Below are 17,377 nucleotides of genomic sequence, written 5' to 3'. Positions count from 1 at the left end.
GCATTCTATGCAAACCAGTTTTCTAAGTGCAGGGGCCATAAAAAGGAAAAATAAACATAACTGTCCTCTCTTGTGGAGCTTATAATTCTAAAATATGAATATCAGATTATGACAAGTGCTATGTGTAAAAAATAAATCTGGGAAGGAACAATACAGTGCCAGAGGATGACAATGATGATGTTTTTCAAAAATTGATGCTGTAAGATCTTACAATATGAATGAGTATCCAACAGACTCTGTGAAATTTTGAGCACTTTTCCATCATAAAGGGCTACAATCTATTTTCCTGAGATTGTTTACGTGACTTCTCTTTTAATCTCTACCCTTAAAATCATGGTGAATAATAGATGACCCATAGCTACTCCTGGATGGATGAATCCTATGAAACAGGTACTGTGATGTGTCTAACACATTATATATATACATATATCTATATGTGTGTGTATATATATATATATATATATATATATATATATATATATATATACAATGTATGTATATATATATACACATATATAATTTTACATATTTATATAAATTTTATGTATACAAAATTCACACACACAAACACACACACACATATATGTATATATAATGTATCAAACATTTAAAACCTAAACAATTAAAATGATTAAAGCAACATCAAATAAGTTAGTGTTAAATCTAGATGTAGAATTCATATCTTTTAATTTCAGTAACTGGGCCAAGCACAACTTGAACATACCTGAGAAGGTGCTTTCTGAGTGCTACCATGTCATTTACTATTATAAAGTAAATATTTTCCAAGTTATATGTTTCTACAGGGTCTGCTATTTCATTTAACCTGACTTCAAGTGATCAAAATCTGGAAGAATAAATTCAGAGATATTTTCTTTCAATTATTACATTTCTGCATGATTAGGTAACATGTCTTTTTGGAACACAAGTTCTGACCTCAGGAGAATTGATGTTTATTTTCAACCTGCTGATTTCTTGACTGATCTTACCCAAGTCATATAACCCCCTGCTTGAGTTTCCTCATCTGAAAAACAGAGATAAGAATAGTTTCTTGCTGTTACTGTTAGGATCGAAATGTGAATAGCTCTAAAGCCTTATTATACAGAAGAATCAGGCCAAGGTAAGACAGTACAACAAAATACTGTAACTTTAACCTGATCTGGCCCATGGGGCACTTGCCCTCCATTGCCGAAGTAATTTATCCCACAAGTCACAACTATTACTTAAAGCTTGACTTTTTCAAAGGTCAAAGTCAAGTCATCTGTTATGTTTGGCTGGGATCCCACTCTCATCCATTATTTGATATTTTAAAGTCAGAGATAAAAGATGTAGGTAGAGGAGAGGATGGCTGCATCATTGGCAACAAAGCTGGGTGTGCATTCTGTCTCTTCCAGGCCCTTCTCTGTCCCATCAATATTCCGCACCCAGCATCTATGTCAGGTTCCATTCTCAAATGGGTAATTAACTACGAGAGCATTTAACACATGTTAACTGCTTGGCAATGTACATGATTGAAGTTCCTGGCCCCTTTACTTAAGGAACTTATGAGTCAATTGGGGAAGACAATGGTAATGGGAAACAGTAAAAAATTACTCAGAAATACATATAAAGACTCTGATATAGGTGATAACTGGTGTAGGACTTATCAGGTGTATCTTAGTGGGTGTATTAAGACAAACTATATTTCTAACCATCCCATTTAATCTCTTTAAGTTAATACTACCCACATTGTCCTTCTGTCTATCTAGCCTCTTCTTCATTGCCACTTCTGCCTGTGTCTATAGACCTAAGATCTTCTCCATTTCCCAATTTTACATTAAATTAAATTAACTTAAAAATATACCTTTAATTACCATTACATTCTTCTTCTTTTCACAAGTTTGTAAAACAGTGATTCTAGACTCCATTAGACTTAAAACGTTGTATTATAAATATTTTAACACCCTATTTCTATCCTAAAATGAAACACATAGATAATAACCTACAAATTAGGTTATTATCAGTACAAAACTCTAAATACAAACTAAATAGATAAAAATATCTTATAACAATATACATTTCAGTTTGAAAATGTTTGGGTATGACCTCATATAGAAGACATAATGAAATAAGCTACTTACTCTGGTTTGTAGAATATTTGTTAATTCAACAGCTATGAAAACAGATTGATATGAATGTGTTGTTCTGGAATCTCAAACATTAACATTGCTGTTAGTGTTGTATTTTCTAAAGGTGGGAACAAGTTTTCACAAAGTAAAACTTCTGTTGATTTACATGATAGCTGCTTTCCTGAAAAATACAGTGTGCATTAAAACTACATAAAAACGTTTTTGTGTATGTTATATGAATTGAGGTTTTAGGGAAAGAGAGTTCTTAACATTATTTTAGACTATATGAATATGTCAGAGATATTTCAAAAGCTGATCAGAATGTAGGAAAAATCTTTGTTATGTCCTATGAATTGCCAGATGTCTAGCTTCCCTGCTCACCTCTGTACTAAATATCAGAAGTACATTCACATTAATGGGAAACCACAGAAGCACACATGTGCATTGAAAGTTCCACCTGGAGAGCAGTAATGTCCAACCGAGAACAAATTACATAAGAGGTATAGTTTACACTTTGTTCTTTCATTTATTTCTTAACACAATATACCTGGCTCTAGTCCCTACCATTTCTATTTAATATTCTATTATGCAATATATCACATTTGTTGAGCCATTTCTTATCTTGCTGGACTTTTAGGTTGCTTTCACATTATGAAAGTAATGGGCATATGTTTATGGACGTATGTTTTTATTCATCTCAGGAATTTCAGGATTGAAAGGAATAGAACTGTTGGGTTATAGAGGGGGTGTATGTTTAACTTTAAAAGAAATTGCCAGATGTTTTCCAAAATGATTCTCCCATTTTACACTCCCATCAGCAAAGTATGAGCCATGTTTCAAATATCCACCATCATCTAGTGTTTTCCATCTTTTTACTTTTAGACAGTTTAATAAGTGTATTGTATCTACTTGTAGTTTTAATTTGCATTTCTCTAATGGCTCATGTCTTAAAAAATGCTTTGATGTATTCATTGGCCACTTGAATATCTTCTTATTGTAAAATTTCTCTTCAAGACTTTGCCCATTTTTTGAGGCGCCTGGGTGGCTTGGTCGGTTAAGCGTCCGACTTCGGCTCAGGTCATGATCTCACCTTCCGTGAGTTTGAGCCCCGCGTCGGGCTCTGTGCTGACAGCTCAGAGCCTGGAGCCTGTTTCCGATTCTGTGTCTCCCTCTCTCTCTGCTCCTCCCCTGTTCATGCTCTGTCTCTCTCTGTCTCAAAAATAAATAAACGTTAAAAAAAAAGACTTTGCCCATTTTTAAATAAATTGGTTTGTCTTATCTTGAAATTTTTATATATTCTGGACACAAGTCTGATAGATACATGTATAGCATATTTTCTGTCAGTCTGTGGCTTGCCTTTTAACTTTCTTAATTTTATAGTTTCCAATACATAACCATTTTACTTTGATGAAATCAAGTTGTGTTAGTTTTATAATGAATTAGAGCCCTTGCTTTATTTCCATTTTAGAAATATTTACTTATCCAAAAGTCTTAAAAACATTCTGTTTTATTCTAAAATAATATTATTTTAGTGTTCACATGAGTCTATAACACACTTTGATTTCATGTCTGTGTATGCTGTGAAGTGAGGATCAAGTCTTATTTTCCTTCCCCATGTAGACATCCAGTTGCCCTAACATTACTATGGATCCTCAATGAATTATAGTGATAGGTTTGTTAAAAATCAACTGTGTTGCTCTATTCCTAGACTCTATCTTGTTTATTGATCTGTAAGTCTATCTCAGTGGTCATACCTTACTCTCTAAATTAGTATACATTCATAATATGTTTTGATTAGTCAAAATAGTCCTGGAAAGAACATCCTGAAGAAAATCAAAATTGGAAGGCTCAAGAATCCTCTGAAATTTCAATAGTTCAAATAATCAATATGCTGCTCTTACTATAAAATGCAACCTTTTTAGAAGTCTCTCTTATTCCTTCCCTCTACTTTTTGTATGTTTCTGGTTTTGAGATAATATTGCAACTAAAGAAAAGTAGCCAAAATCAGTAAGGTAGTTCCTGAATACTCTTCACATATTTTCCCTAAAGGTTAACACAATTTGAAGAACTGATATTTCTTCTATAAATTCTATAATTCATCAGTAAAATAATCTTGGTATGGAATTTTTTTATTGGAATATTTGAAAGTGGTACTTCAATTTCCCTCATTGAAGTAGGATGAGTCACCTTATTTTCTTTTTGAATAGGTTTTAGTAAATTGTGTCTTTTAAGGAATAGATTGATCCCTTTCATCCAAGTTGTCCAATTTATGGGCACTGAATTCTTTGTAGTATTTATTTATTATCCTTTTAATGTCTATGGACTATAGTAATGTCCATGCTTTCATTCTTATTAATAATTTGCATCTTCTCTCTTATCTAAAATTCAGTCTGTGTAAAGGCTTATCCATTTAATTGACTTTTTAAAAAAAATAAACCCAGCTTTTAGTTACATTGATTTTCTGTACTATTTTCCTGTTTGCAATTTCATTGATTTTTGCTTTTAACTTTATTATTTTCTTCCTTCTGCTTGCTTTACTTTCAATTTACCCTTAAAGGTAAAAGCTTAGAATTCTAATTTGAGACATATTTTATAATATAAATATTTATTACTATAAACTCCCCTCTAAGCAATGTTTTAGCTATGTACCAACGATTTGATCTGCTGTATTTTCATTTTCATTCAGCTTAAAATATTTTTAATTTCCCTGGAGACTTCTCTGACTCATAGGTTATTCAGAAATATATTGTGTAGTTTCTAAATATTTGGGGATTTCCAGGCATTTTACTAATGTTTTCTTAATTAATCCTGTTATCATTCAAGAACATTATTTATGTGATTTCTATTGTTTTAAATTTGTTAAAGTTTGTTTTATAGTTGAGAATATGATACATCTTTTTTTAAATATTTATTTATTTATTTTGAGAGAGAGAGAGAGAGAGAAAGAGCATGTGGGGGAAAGGCAGAGAGAGGAAGAGAGAGAATTTCAAGCAGGCTCGCATCAGTGTGCTCTGTATTTGTTGGGTAAACAGTTCTATAAATATCAATTAGGTAAAATCAGTTGGTAGTTTTGTTCATGTCTTTTATGCTCTTATCGATTTTGTGTCTATTCTATCAATTGTTGAGAAAGGAGTGTTGAGGTCTCCAGTTATAATTTTGTATTCATCTATCAAGTTTATTAATTCCTTATTTGGCTCTGTTCAGTGTATTGATGAGCCTATTGGAACCATGCTTCTTCTCTGTTACATTTGTGTTTGTGTGTGTGTGAGCATGTGAGTATTTGTGTATTTAGTATTTCTGATGATTCTTTCTTATAGTTTGCATCTCCTTGTTGAAATTATCTATCTGATCTCACATGCTGTTTACCTTTTCCATTAGGCCCTTTAACATATTAATCATAGTTATTTTAAGTTTCTTGGCAGATGGTCCAACATCTGCATCATATTTTAAGTCTTCTTCTGTTGGTTGGTTGGTGGCTTGGCAGTGGGTTGTTTTATCTTTCTTCCTTCTTACATGCCTCATAGATATTTGTTAAAAGCTAGACAGCTTCAGTAGGTCAGTAATGACTCAGGTAAGTTATTGCTATGCCTGGAAATTTTTTTTCCTTCTACTAGACATTAATGTTGGAATTTGAATTAATCTAGGCAGGGATTGAACCAGCACCTTCAATGTGCCACAGAGTTCAAATTTCCCTCCGACCTTCTGTTAACTGTTTAAGGGAGGGCTGATTTTCCAGTTTTCTTTCTTCTTTTTCCCCCATACTCCTTTAGTGGCCTGACATATTTTACTTCATGTTTCAATTCAAAAGTTTTTTAGTCTGCTAAACCTTTCCTAACTCCCCCAGGCAAACGTAAGTATTGTTACCATAAAGTTAAATGAAAATCTGTTCTTATTGTTCATTTTCATGACTTTACTCTTCCACTAAATTGTATGTTTATTTTGACTTAGAAAAGAGACTGGAAAAGTGTGATTTATTTTGTTACTAAGGACATAAATATATGGATAAATGAATGAATGGATAGAATTTCTATTTTGTCCATAGTCACTTAATACATGAAGAATGCATGCTACAGATGCAGTCATAAAGGTTATGAAAATTAACACAATATGAATTTAGTGGGTGAAACTTTGATATTAATCATAATATTTATGCAGTATTTACTATTTTTATGAATAGACATAATTGCCTTACATATATAAATTAAATTTATCCTGACAACAGTAAGTCAGATAAAATAGTTATCCTCTCTTTTGAATGAAGCAACTTAGCCAAGAAGGGGTAAAGTGATTTGCCCAAGGTTATACAACTTTTAAATGGCATAGTGAGGATTCTAACTGAAACACATTGATGTCAGAGTCTGTGTTCCTGACCACTTTCTGGTTAAACTCACAGATATAGACATTCTTTAGAGAGTTTTTCAAATGGAGAAAAGACAGAAATCATTTCTGTAATGACCAAACTGAAGAACAGTATTCAATGTAATGACTGTTGATGTTTTCTCGGTTAGTCTATATAAAGCCAGAGTTAATAAGATTTGCAGGGACATTAAAAAAAAAAGGAAGAAAAAAAGAAAGCAAGAAAACAAGCAAGCAAGCAAGCAAGCAAGCAAGAAAGATCCTTATATAGAATTAAGGATTCTATAAAGGTATTATATAAGCTTTATAAAGCTATTCTAAATATTTAATCATTAAGAATACAAATAGGTTTACTGTATCAGTTACTTTTGAATACAAGAAATACTAGATTGAGCTCTGGCACTGGGGTTGAGGAAGACATGGGCATGTCTAGAAACTGTCGGCTAGGGCAATGGAATGTGTGTGATTTGGATTAAGGCTCCTGTTGCCAGAAAACTGAAATTTGAGGATAGGGTAACTGTTGCACAATAACAATGTTTTATATATTGAATGGGCAAAGAAACTGAGCATTTTATGAAATACAGGTCATATTATGTAACCTGTCTTTGGATAATACTCTTCTCTAAGACCCATTAAGAAATGGATTTGAACAAAATTTATAAGAAATATTTTATTAAAACCTTTATAAAAGATAGAGATGCAGGCAATACACATTTCAATAAATTTTTAATACTCTATCAGAATCTGGTTCAAGTAAGTTATTGTTTTCCAATTTGGTGCAGACATGTAGTGGCCCTTCAAGGCTTTATTCCAGCTCATTAATTCAATGTTCAACATATTTAGCCTATTTTTAGGCACATTTTTTGTTTCAAGAATTACACATGGTTTACTTTAAGAATTTCAATTTATTTATTTTTTATTTTTTACTTTTTAAGTAAATGTTTATTTATTTATTTTGAGAGAGAGAAAGAGAAAGTACACACAGTTGGGGAGGGCCAGAGAAAGAGGCAGAGAAAGGATCCCACATGATCAAAGGATCAAACATGAGCTGATCTCACCCACAGTGAGACTGGGATCTGAGCTGAAATCAAGAGTTGAATTTATTATTTTAAATAGATTTGAATTCTTCTGTTATTTCCTCGCTTTAACCATGATTATTCTTTCTTCGATTCTTTGTTCATCCTTAACAGTTTTTAAAAGTTTACATCTGGGGGCGCCGGGGTGACTCAGTCGGTTAAGCTCCGACTTCAGCTCAGGTCATGATCTCATTGTCCATGAGTTCGAGCCCCATGTCAGGCTCTGTGCTGACAGCTCAGAGCCTGGAGCCTACTTCAGATCCTGTGTTTCTCTCTCTCTGAACCTCTCCTGTTCATGCTCTGTCTTTCTCTGTCTAAAAAATAAATAAACATTAAAAAAATTTTTTAAGTTTACATCTGAATGTTCTATTAATATTCTGAGAGTTTAATTATCGAGAGGTAATATTTTGATTTTTTTTCTGCTTATCCTTGTTCATGGTGGTTTATTTTTGTCATGCTTTCTGAATTTTGTTTTGTGGACTTATGTTTGTAAGGTTTTATATGTGGAAAATTTTTTAACGTTAGTATGAATACCTCTAGAGAGATGTTGAGATTGTTTCTGCCAAGGGCCGTGTTTCTTTTCTACCCTGCCATAGAGTTGGTAGATCTTTTAAAAACCAGTCACACAGGTCTTCTGTTCCAACTTTATATCTTGACTGGGCCCAAGACCATTTTTAAATCACTCAGAGTGACATGTATGAGTGTATGTGTGTGTGTGTGTGTGTGTGTGTAGGGGTGTGTGTGTGTGTGTGTGTGTGTGTGTGTGTGTGTATGCGTGTGTGTATTTAGGGTGACTACTTCAAAGATCTTTGAAATCTATTATTTTAATATTGTCATATTTAGTCATAATAAGTCATGTCATACTTAGTTTCATCACATTGCATATTAATAACTTCAATTTCTAGTTCTTTATTTATACTACCAACTATGAATGTTAATTATGAAAAGATAATTAAACAGCATACATTAATTTTCACAAAGTCAGAAATGAGAAGACTTTCATTGGATTTCAGTCTTGAGATACAGAGTATTAGAATGTACTTGGCTTATCATTGCTATTTCTGAAAACTGATTTCAGGGGGAAGAAGTTTTCTATTATTTCTTACCAAATGAATTTCTTAAAGACACAAATTAACCAGGACTTGATGACTCTAATCATATAGTTGTACTACTAATATGTGAATAATTGGATTAAAATTTATTAAAAAGCAGATTGGTTCTATTAACCAAAATGTCCAAATCTTTGAGCCAATTTTTTGATGAAAAGGTGGAGATTTTCCCTTGGATGGCACGTGTGAATCAATTTCTTTAATAGGGTCAAGACCAAGTTACCTAAACTCTAGGTAGCACTGTAAACTATTCTATTGTGCAATTCATTAAGGATAGTAAATGGTTTATTGTTCAATTTATATTACTAATTGTCAAGTGCTAATATAGCCCATGTTAATTGTTTATCTTAAAGGAATTTCAGAAAGTAATAAACTGACTTAAACACCATAGTCTTGAGAAAAATATTACCACCTTGGTATTAGGTTTCATATCAAATCTGTTATAACTATTAGAAGAGCATTTGTATTCTTCCTTGCCTTAACCAATTAATGATTGAAGAATTGTCAACAGACAAAAGGCAAGGCAAGTCATCAAAGGCTTGATACGGTGCATCTCATAGTTCCATGCCCAAAATATTGACTACTTTTCAGTACAACAGGAGATATAAGGATAAGTTTGTGGTATTTTTAATATTTGCTTTCTAATTAACTGCGATTGAATGATTTTATTTCTTCTCACGTATTGTTCTGTCAATCCTCAGCTATCCCTCCAATTAAATGAGCTTTAGTGTTTGGAGGCATGAACTGGAAAGATTAATTATTGCCAATGCTGCTGTTATCGTGTCTTCTAATTTTGCACAAAAATCCAGATATCAGGATTTTTTATGTAATCTCTCAATTTTTAAATATCCACAACAATTGAAATTTTTAAAAATAAAGCTTTAAAGAGGGAACCAGAACCACACAGTTTTTTTGACTATGTAACCCTCAAGTCAGTAGTGTTGAGCTCTGGTGTAGATGCATCATTTGACTTTTTATGCATTATTGGCCTTTTAATGGCACATTGGGAAGAAATAAATTCCCAAGATTGTCTTGTATCATTTCTTTCCCGAGCAGATATTTCTTTTGTTAATTTCATGGGCTGGATAAAACTAAGTATGAAGCCTAATGGATATGTAGCAACTTGAAAAAAATAAGGTGACTTTTTCACTAAAATAGACTCCTGATCTAAAACTTAGCAAAATTTACAAGCATAAAGGACATCTTTATTGTTCTAATCAGGCCTTTAGGAATGATTTTCAATAATGGGAATCACTCCATTCTTCATTTACAAGTGAATTAGCATAACAAAGCTGCTTAATGTGAGAGTTCACAAAGCTCTGATTAATACATTAATCCTTACATTTTACAATGGGACTTATATTTGCAAATAATTTCTATAAGAAACCCTCTCGTTTTTCATTTTTTTCTTTCAAAATATTAACTATTCAAGAACTGCCATTCCACTGAGTAAAATATAAATTTTGAATTAAAGTATGGCATTCACCAGGAGGAATCCTGGTGTGAGAAGCACAAGGTCTTTCCTTCACTTAAAGGGCCTGTGAATGATGTTTCAGTAAGACGTTTATGTCTTACATTGTCTTTTCATTGTACAACAGAGTTAACCAAGTTCCTGTCTCTCAGCATTTTGCTAGGCCAATTCTTGAAACTCTTGTTTATAATTCCTACTGTTATCATTACAAAGTACTTAAAGAATTCAGTGAGACTTCATTAGCCATGTGTACACACATAAAATACTCAAAAGGTTTAAATCCAAGCAGATTAATGTGTGGTTCAGAATTGTGGCTTTTCTTTTTTGCAATTTTCTTGGTAACAGAACTTGATTTAGAGTCCCAAGTATATAACCAATGATGAAGTTTTGGGGTGATGGTGGGGTGGTCCAGAGTTGATGGTCAAGAAAGAATTCTTAAGGACATCTTTGGTACAAAAAGGTGATTATGTTAAAGCACGGGGACAGGACCCATGGGCAGAAAGAGCTGTACTGGAGTTGTGACAGGTTACTCATTATATACCCTCAGGTGGGGAGGGGGTCAGGGATACAGTAAGTCTCTAGGGTACTTTGGAAGCAAGGTTTCCAGAACCTTGAGGCATTAGCTGTTGCTAGGGAAATGCCATTTATTACCATTTAATAAAACCTCAGTCATGAGATATACATGAGATGTATATTGGGGGGCCATAAGCTGGGAGTATGATTGCCAGCATATATTTTGGGGCAGTTGAGATAAAGGAAGTAGAATTATAGGATCATCAAGGTTGAGATGTTAAGCTAAGATTCCTTTTTGCCCCTAGCAATGTGTCACCATAGGAACCTAGCTGAGTTCCTAGAGAGAGGTCACTCTGTTTCAAGGACTTGTCAATGGCTGTAGGCCGTAAGGGAATTTAAGTTTTCATTTGCCTTAGTTTCCCACATCACCATGGCAATCACTTAATCCCCTTTCCCTTGTTCTTGGGTAGCCAGGAGTGTCCAAAGAATATCATACATATTCCGTCCTCACGGGGGAGGGTGTGTGTGCCAGCCTGTATTTTGCCCTCTGCTTGCCCCACAGCTCCCTCATCAACCAATGTTAATGCCTTTACTTGCCAGGAAATCCAAACTGATTTGCCAGGAAATCCAATCTCAATAGTTGTGGTTACTTTCTTCCTTTCCCTACGGTCACAAAAGAATTGAGGAAGCTTGTTTAGGTAAGGGAGAACTAAGAAAAAGCCACCAATCATTGGAATTTTAGTAATATCTCCTTTTTTTTTAAACCCACATGATAAATTACATATGGTACTTGAACACCACCATGGATGAAAGGGGCCTCCTTTCTGTACCTGTCCTTTGGGTCTAGCAACCAATCCTCTCAGACCTAGCCATTTCTCCAGGATTCACTCAGGAATAGGATCCATCAGGCCCTATCTCCTCTGCTCTTACTTACAATGTTGTAAACCCCAATGCCCTTTACCATTATACTGAAGGGGAGCAGAGTTTGCCATTCCAGAAGATGTCTCTTTGGCATAAGATTTTCTTGAGCTGGTTATTATTATTATTTTTAAACTGCAGGCACAGGAGAAATGGTAAAAAACTGAATGGAAGAAACATTTATGTTTATAGGAGAAATCTCTCTTTGTAAGGGTGTCTCCCTCTGTACCAGGGAAGAGAATGATTAAATCTCTAGAAACTCTTATCAATAAAGACAAGGGCTTAAATCTGCATAACAACCTTACCTTTATATATTGTGCTTTTCCTCATAACCTCCCATAACTGGCCTCCACTTGATGAGGAGAACAAAGGCAAAAGAAATGTAGATAAAATTAAATTTGCTTACAACCTGCAGCCCATTGATAAATACTTGAGACAGGCAGAATACAACATTCCTTAAAAAATTCACAACTTTCTTAATGTTAATGCTTTGCTAGAGGCAAAAAAGCAACCTCAACTTGATGATAGCCAGACCACCAGGATCCTCTAAGTCGTCCTTTAACATATGAAAATTCTCTTGGAAACTTCGTCTTTTTCCCCAACCCCAACTTCAAAGTATATAATCAATTCCTCCTCACAATCCCACTGAGGCTCTTCCTGCCCCTAGGTCCCATCCCCATGCTTTAATAAAAACACCTTTTTCCACTGGAAACGTCTCAAGAATTCTTTCTTGAGCATTTGCCCCTGGCGCATATCACATCACCCTATGCCCTCTATCATCCACCAACATCTTTTGTCTTTAGCTGGAGACACGATTTAAAGTGGTGGCTTGTGCCATTTTGGAAAGTTATTCAATTTTCCTAGATATCTCCCATGTGTACAAGAGGTATATCTCCCATGTATACCGGAGGTCTACATGTTATTAAACTTCTGTTTGTTTTTCTCCTGTTAATCTGTCTTTTATTACAGGGGTGTCTCGGCCAAGAACCTAGAAAAGTAGAGGGAAAACTGTTCTTTCTCTCTCACAGTTTGGTAACCTCAAAGGGATTTTCTGAGAAACCTACTCTCTCTGGAGCCTCAGTACGGGATCCTGGAAACTGGCCGACAGGTGAAGGATAAGAATTTTTTACCAAAGTTGGGGGCCCTTGATCTGTAGTGACTGGTTGAGGAGAAAGATAAAAATTTCTTGTCCCTTCCTTTTCAAATTTGGATAAGCAGGAGAAAATATTTGTATGAACTATTTCCTTGGGCATAATGACTCTGGTACAAAATTGTTATGAGTACTCTTGTTTTCTGTTGATCTTTTTCCTCCCAGAAATGGTAATTGTTTCCTTTTATTTCTGTCTTTTGTGTCATTTGTGATAAAGAAAAGAATGACAGGTCAGATAAGGTTTCCTTTCAATTTGTTCTATGTCTTAAGAGCTTGGCTTAGTGACCAGTGAGAATATTCTCTCTGGTCTCTGCCATCTGGAGCATGTATGTACTAGCATGAACCTGGTAGACAGCCAAATAGGCTGGAACTAAGAAAGAGCATTTTCTTTGTCCAACTGTGCCAGGTGTCAGGGAAGCTTGCCATAAGGGTTCCCTGTCCATATGGGACCTTTGTCATCTTAATCTTCATAGTTTTGTTAGTGCTAGAAAAGTTCCATTCCAGTAGCACCTGCCTGGTATAACAGATTAGCAGGTCTGTGATTGGGGGTGTCTCACATTCTTGTGGGAAACTAAAGACACCATTCCACTGCACCATTCTTTTTTTTTTTTTTTTAATTTTTTTTTTTCAACGTTTATTTATTTTTGGGACAGAGAGAGACAGAGCATGAACGGGGGAGGGGCAGAGAGAGAGGGAGACACAGAATCGGAAACAGGCTCCAGGCTCTGAGCCATCAGCCCAGAGCCCGACGCGGGGCTCAAACCCACGGACCGCGAGATCGTGACCTGGCTGAAGTCGGACGCCCAACCGACTGCGCCACCCAGGCGCCCCTCCACTGCACCATTCTTACCACTTACGACAATAAATGTATTTGCTTTCTTAGCCAAACTTTGGGAGTGAACTTACTGTATCCTATATTCCGCCTTTCCTTTCCATGTTAAAATGGTATCTAATACTGAATCCTAAGCCAATTTGAGGAGTTACTAATTTTTCCCTGGGTGTCTCACATGTATACATGAAAAGTACATGTTAATAAACTTGTTTGTTTTTCTGTTATTAATTTATCTTTTATTATAGAGGTCTCAGCTCTGAACTCAAAAGCCTGGAAAAAAATTGTTTTTCCTCTCCTGCCATTTAGATCTTATGCTGAATCATCTTCATTTCCATCCCCATGCACTCTCCAACCTTCTCCATCCTGCTATTTGCCCTAGGGCTTGACCTCTATGGAAGCCATAAGATGAGTTTGCTTGTACTCTGGGCTGAGTTCTATGGTTGCTCTCATGTGGACTCCATTGCACTCTGGCTTCCCATTAGGCATGGCCACTATTGCATATTAATTTATTTTTCATGATATCTGCTTTTCCCATTCAGCCATTTTAGACTTTTTTTCCTGATCACACTCTCACTACCCCTAGGAAACTTAAAGTACTTTAAATTTAAATTTTCCTTTTTCTAGTGTCTCAGTTCCAATTATGAGAAACTGAATTTTAGTAATCATTTGATTCGAATTGTGGTGATGGGTTCTCCCCCATTGTTGCCCCAAGGTGCTTCATTATCTCTTGTAATTTCCACCCTCAACCCTACACAAATATCATTAGGTATCATCCTGATACATATCTGAGTTATCTATTTGTATCCTGTTAGTGAGACTTAGAAAAGGGCTAGGACTATTCTGCACACCATTGGATAGTTATCCAGGACTCTGTGAGATTATATTTCTGATCTTTAAATTAGGAATGGATGTATAGTAGTCTACATTCAGAGTACTATTTGTAAAACGTGTTTGATCAGAAGATTCCTCTATTTTAACTTCTTTAAAGTATCCATCCCTGTTTGGGCAGGATTGCATTCAAATTAATTTTCTTTATACCAGGAACCACCATGGCTGATCACTACCTACCATTATAGGCTTATTTTGAAACATATTTAGGATGCCTGGGTGGCTCAGTCAGTTGAGTCAGGATGCCTGACTTTGACTCAGGTCATTGTCTCATGGTTTGTGGGTTCGAGCTTTGCATCAGGCTCTGTGCTGACAGCTCAGAGCCTGGAGCCTGCTTCAGATTCTGTGTCTCCTTCTCTCTCTGCCCCTCCCCCGCTCATGCTCTGTCTCTCTCTTTCTCTCAAAAGTAAATATACATTAAAAAATTTTTAAAGAAATATATTTATGTCAGATCTACTGAACTATATCAAATTCACTACCTTAAGTGTCTCAGAACCTATTACCATTCCCACGTAAAATACTTTCATGTTTTTCTTCCCATATCTCCTGCCTAAGTAATTTCTTCTTGTGCTACCAAGGTAAAGTCAATCTTCATTTGTTCCAAGAAGACTTCCTCTACCCTCCCTCCCATTATATCTATTTTTTCCCCATCTATTCATAAAGGATCCTGTGTAAATGGCTATTACAACATCTATTACACTATTTGTCACTTTTGGTTTATTACCAATATTCTCACTAGTTCCTTGCATTCGGAGACTGCCTTTTATTTGAATTATCTCTGCTTAGTAAAGTAGATGTCATATAAGAATAGCTTAATACCTGTTGCATAAATGAACAAATGGGAGAAGGGGACTAGTATATTGTTTAAAACTCTGACTATATGAAAATAGACCAATCTTTCTTCATGAATTTCATGAATGGAGATCTATCTCAGAGTTTCTGAATTCTTCTTTGTCCTATTATGTCCAGATTTCTCAGAAGTCAAATACAAGCATGCTGTGTTCCAAAGCACTGACTTATTCATGAAAGATTTTATCTTGATTTCTTACCTCTTTTTTGCCTACTGAATTAGGCTGACAGCTTAAATGTAAACTAAAAATAATTTCCCTCTACTTTTACCTTTTAAAGCTCAGAGTCTAGTAATAGATAAGCCTCCCCAGGAATGGAATCTGATGACCTGAATTTGGTTGATTGAAGAGTACTCTCATAAACACTAATTTTGAGGGAGAGCGAAAACCAAGACTGAGAGTGATTTAGGTTAAATTGTGTCATGGTAGCAATGGATTCTGCCTTTCTCACAGGGAGCTCTGAAACTAGGGTGACCCTCCAGAGAATCTCAAATCTGGGTAAGGGACTCACTCAGTTCTTTGGATTCCTGTAACTGCCCTGGGGAGGGAATGTTGTCTGGGTGAGGAAGCTTCCTTTGACAGTAAACAATTTTCACAATGGCATGTGACTATGAGCTATCAACAGCCAACTTTCTCAGCAGTCAAGGGTTAGGGTACTTCAATCCTAAAGGATTTGGATGATAAACCACAAAATGAACTATAAACTACCTCTTGTGATGCTTGTATCATGCTTCATAGTAAGTTAACCCCATCTGGGAGCAGTTCTTCCAGGATTTTGACTGGTTTCTTGTCCTGAGAAAAGTAAAAAGAGGATGGTCAGTAGGATGAACTTTAGCTCATGCTGTCACAGCTGATCTCAAGTTTGGAAGTGATTTTTATTTTCTTTCTCTTCTACATCCCATTCTACACTCCCCTGACTCCCCTACTCTTGACTAGAACCTATGCCAATTTGAGTTTACCCAATGGGCCACCTAGACCCTCATCTTTGAGAAATCTGAGCTCCTAGTAAGTCCCATTTCTCAGGTGAGGTTAAACATATTTTGCCATATTTACTTCAAAAATTTTAACAAATAAAATTTTAAAGAGTTGAAGTATATCCTCCCTTAATTCATTCTCTTCCTTCCTTTCTAAGACTACTCACCACCCTAAAGTGAAGATCTCATAATCTCTTGCATATTTTTCACTCCATCTTTTTATGAGTACCTGCCTGACATAGATACTCACATGACAAGCAGCAAATTAGTACCCAGGATAAATGTACACATCAACAAGCAAAAAGGTAAACTACTCTATAGAAAAAGGGGGAGGGGTGGTGAGGAAGAAAATTCACAGAAAAATGAAACCAAATTGCCAGTAAACCATAAAAATACTTACATGAAATAATCAGATGTTATATGTTATGTAATTTCATTTTATATCTATCAGATTTTCAAACATTAGTGAGTATTTCCCAATTTTTTTCCTCTCTCTTTTCTCACAAATACATTTGGACTGTGAATTAACCACACCCAGACTTTCTCTTTCACTCATTTGCAATAAAGACACCTCACTTCTTTGAACTAATGTGTACCAGAAAAGGACACTTAAAATCAGTGATTTTTCCCCTTTTTTGATATTTTTAAAAATAATTTTACTTCAAAGAGTTTTCTTTTTTTTCTTTTTCCATATCTATCCCTTTATATATGAGCAATTCATAGAAATATTTTAAAATATTATACCATGAGGTACACATATTGATATAAAGTTAATTCATATCTTTTTAAAACTTGTAGCTGTATACATTAATCAGTTTTTACCATAGGTTGATAACGAAACTAGCACTTGGTTAATTTTTTTCTCTCTTGTTCTTTGAGAACTAATTTATTGCTCATGATTTGGCATAATGTTATTCTCAGTAAATTTACCTTTATTATTTATTTATTTGAAATAGGGCATAAGAGTAAAATAACAAGAAAATTATGGTGAGTGCGAAAAGGGTCCAAATGGAGTTGAGAGTCCAGAAGTATGCACTGTCTATAGTAGAAACCACTTTGGGTCTTTTTTAAAGAGTCATTATATGTGAAAGATCTGGAGAAAATTTAGTTTTGTATAAAGCATCTAGCAAGTTGAAT

The 17,377-nt window shown here is 35.0% G+C and overlaps 1 long non-coding RNA gene across 1 annotated transcript; it reads right to left on the bottom strand.

Annotated features, from left to right (window-relative positions):
* Positions 1–631: 631 nt before the first annotated feature.
* Positions 632–16,806, bottom strand: LOC123588144. Its single transcript, XR_006707725.1, has 3 exons — positions 15,975–16,806; positions 2,118–2,286; positions 632–844 (listed from the first exon to the last, which is right to left on the bottom strand). It is a non-coding gene; the product is annotated as an uncharacterized LOC123588144 (long non-coding RNA).
* Between the last annotated feature and the right edge of the window lie 571 nt (positions 16,807–17,377).

The sequence above is a fragment of the Leopardus geoffroyi genome, chromosome D3 (assembly GCF_018350155.1).
Source record: "Leopardus geoffroyi isolate Oge1 chromosome D3, O.geoffroyi_Oge1_pat1.0, whole genome shotgun sequence".
Lineage (NCBI taxonomy): Eukaryota > Metazoa > Chordata > Mammalia > Carnivora > Felidae > Leopardus > Leopardus geoffroyi.
This window is presented reverse-complemented; position numbering and strand designations above follow the sequence as displayed.